Source organism: Schistocerca serialis, chromosome 7, assembly GCF_023864345.2.
Source record: "Schistocerca serialis cubense isolate TAMUIC-IGC-003099 chromosome 7, iqSchSeri2.2, whole genome shotgun sequence".
Lineage (NCBI taxonomy): Eukaryota > Metazoa > Arthropoda > Insecta > Orthoptera > Acrididae > Schistocerca > Schistocerca serialis.
In genome coordinates, this window is record NC_064644.1 from 425,728,456 (window position 1) to 425,732,092 (window position 3,637).

General features: G+C 45.1%; 1 pseudogene; it reads left to right on the forward strand.

The window, feature by feature from the left end:
- Positions 1–2,465: 2,465 nt before the first annotated feature.
- Positions 2,466–2,583, forward strand: LOC126413493 (5S ribosomal RNA; annotated as a pseudogene).
- The last annotated feature ends 1,054 nt before the right edge of the window (positions 2,584–3,637 follow it).

Here is a 3,637-nt window from a genome sequence, read left to right on the forward strand (position 1 = left end):
TGTGGATTTTCCGTTGCCCAATAGTGCATAATATGCCGGTTTACGTTACGGCTTCACCGCCAAATAGAACCCGTGCAAATAATCTATCATCGTCCCATAATTTCTCTTGTGCCCAGTGACATAACTGTACACGACGTTCAAAGTCGTCTCCATGCAATTCCTGGTGCATAGAAATATGGTACTGCTGCAATTGATGTTGATGTAGCATTCTCAACAACGACGTTTTTGAGATTGCCGAGTCTAGCGCAATTTGGCTGATACTGATGTGCGGATTAGCCGCGACAGTAGCTAAAACATCTACTTGGGCATTATCATTTGTTGCAGGTCGTGGTTGTTTCGCATGTGGCTGAACACTTCTTGTTTCTTTAAATAACGTAACTATCCAGTGAACGGTCCGGACACTTGGATGATGTCCAGGATACCGAGCGGCGTACATAGCACACGCCCGTCGGGTATTTTGATCACAATAGCCATACATCAACACGATATCTGTGGTGTCACCGCCAGACACCACACTTGCTAGGTGGTAGCCTTTAAATCGGCCGCGGTCCATTAGTATACGCCGGACCCGCGTGTCGCCACTGTCTGTGATAGCAGACCGAGCGCCGCCACACGGCGAGTCTAGAGAGACGTACTAGCACTCGCCCCAGTTGTACAGCGGACTTTGCTAGCGGTGCTACACTGACGAAGACTCTCTCATTTGCCGAGAAGATAGTTAGCATAGCCTTCAGCTAAGTCAATTGCTACGACCTAGCAAGGCGCCGTATTCAACTGATATATATTATATGAAGCATGTATCATCAAGAGCGATGTTACACAATTATGGATTAAAGTTAAGTATTCCAGAAGCTACGTACTTTTCTTTACGTATCCTGTTTCAGACCTCACGCCAGCCTGCGTGAGTTTAAGCGCGTGCCTTTCGGCTTCCTCTCATTGTGTCTAGGCTGTCTTGTCTAGACACAACAATATCGACCTTTTCCGCAATTGGTAAACGGTGCACTTTAACACTGGTAATGTTTCACGAAGCAATACCGTCCGCACTGGCGGAATGTTACGTGATACCAAGTACTTATACGTTTGTGATTATTACGGCACCATCTATCACAAAGCGAATAAAGTGGTCCAACTAAAACATTCATATTTATTTACGTACTACATGAATATGTAATAAAAATGGGGGTTCCTATATTTAAAAAAGCTGATATCCGTTTGACCTACGGCAGCGCCATCTAGCGGGCCAACCATAGCGCCATTTGGCTTCCCCCTTCAAGATAGACGAGTTTCGTTCTTTGTAGTTTCTTCATTTGATGCTTATTTCGTGAGATATTTGGCTCTGTCACTATCACTGTATTTGGTTTCGGCAAGGTCAACTTTACTAGTTTTTTTGTTTTTTTGAGCCCATTGAACCGGTCTGTGTTGGCCGTATTTACATGTGCTGGGCGAGGTGAAGTGGTTGTGTTAAGCATAAACCAGTGAGTACTTACGGCTCTAAGCTGCTGATACAGTTTTTCAATCTGTTGTTAATTTGTTTTATATTTTAATAGAAGAATCATTGTGTGTGTAAACTTTATTTGCCCAATAATTGTCTTTTTTGTTTAAATGGACATTTGCTAGTAGTTCATGATTATTGAAAAGATATTGTTCAGTCTGTGGTGTGAGCTTTTTTGAATGTCAGTATTTTCAGCACTCTTGTTCGTGCAATACCTGGGCCCCATTTTTTAATCGGTTTATAAGTTGTGTTGCGTCCTTTTCTTATTGTAATTGGTAATAACAGCTCACTGGTTGAACTAGGCCGATTCTTAAACCTTCTTGAACGCTCTTTCCCATCAACGTGTGTAATGTAATTTATTCTCTGTTTTAGTGTGGTTTGTCTGATACAGACTGAACCAGGTGCAGTGCAGACTACTACTAATTAAATTTCGCCTTTACATACTCACTGTAAAAATGTTACTAATATCTCAGTGTTTTACGTTGTTACTTACCTGAGCAATGTTTTAATAGAAAAGTCCTTTGCTGAATTAATAGGACTCACTAACTATAATTCTGAATCTTTGGCTTTTTTCTAATTTTTTGAGGTTTGAGAGTCATCCATTTCGCTTCCATAAGCAAGCATTTTGTAATAAAGAGCAAAGTGAAATATCTGAATTCTTATGGTCATTAATTTTGCCGGCCGGGGTGGCCGAGCGGTTCTAGCTCTACAGTCTGGAACCGCCCGACCGCTACGGTCGCAGGTTCGAATCCTGCCTCGGGCATGGATGTGTGTGATGTCCTTAGGTTAGTTAGGTTTAAGTAGTTCTGAGTTCTAAGGGACTGATGACCTCACAAGTTAAGTCCCATAGTGCTCCAAGCCATTTGAACCATTTGGAAATGCGCAAAGAGATGAATAGAAATAACACTTTTATTGAAAGAGAATAGTTACTCTGAAGTCGCATCGAATTATGTTGCTCCCCTGTACAGTGCACAGAGCCAACGGCCTTGCCGCAGTGGTAACACCGGTTCCCGTCAGATCATCGAAGTTAAGCGCTGTCGGGCTGGGCTAGCACTTGGATGCGTGACCATCCGGTCTGCCGAGCGCTGTTGGCAATCGGGATGCACTCAGCCCTTGTGAGGCAAACTGAGGAGCGAAGTGATTGAGAAGTAGCGGCTCCGGTCTCTGACATACGGCCGGGAGAGCTGTGTGCTGACTACATGCCCCTCCATATCCGCTTCCAGTGACGCCTGTGGTCTGAGGATGACACGGCGACCAGTCGGTACTTTTGGGCCTTTATGGCCTGTGCGGGGGAGGGGGACGAGGAGGAAGAGGAGAAGGAGTGTACATTGCACAAGGCGTAATATGGGTTTTAATAGGGTGTGTGATCAACACGGACACCAGTGTATGCTATGCAACGTGCTCCGACGCTGGTCACAAGATTGGTAGGGATTTCCTGTGGTAGGGGCGTTTCATTCCTCCACAAGCACAGCTGAAAACTGCTGGTCGTGCTTTGGTTCGAATGGTTCTGAGCACTATGGGACTTAACATCTGAGGTCATTAGTCCCCTATAACTTAGAACTACTTAAACCTAACTAACATAATGACATCACACACATCCATGTCCGAGGCAGGATTCGAACCTGCGACCATAGCGATCGCGTGGTTCTAGACAGAAACACCTAGAACCGCTCGGCCACACCGGCCGGCCGGGCTTTGGTGCAGATGGACATCTGTAGTAAGTCTCCTCAATGCATCCCATAACTTCTCGATGGAATTTAAGTTAGCAACCCCTGACAATCGCGACAGAGTTGTTTTAGTGGAGAGGCTTCTCTCATCGCGACTGACGACTTACTGCAGTGTACGCATGCGCATTTTTCCTATCGCACATGTCTGTTGTTGGCGCAAACCGTTATCCAGATAAGAGTATCTGGATAGCTCGTAGCCCTCAGGCAACTTTGAAGGTGAACATTGTGCGGCCTATCAAAGAGCTGTGTCGACGATCCTGACACCTATTGAGTGCTGGTCGACCCATACCGTGAGTAATCCTGTGCCTCAAACTATTACTGCAGCACACCCCTAGATTGAAAACCATAGACTTCTTTTGACCAGGAGTGTCATCTCTGCTTGTGTTAGTCTCCTTTATGTCCCCCTTAACTTCGTCTACTT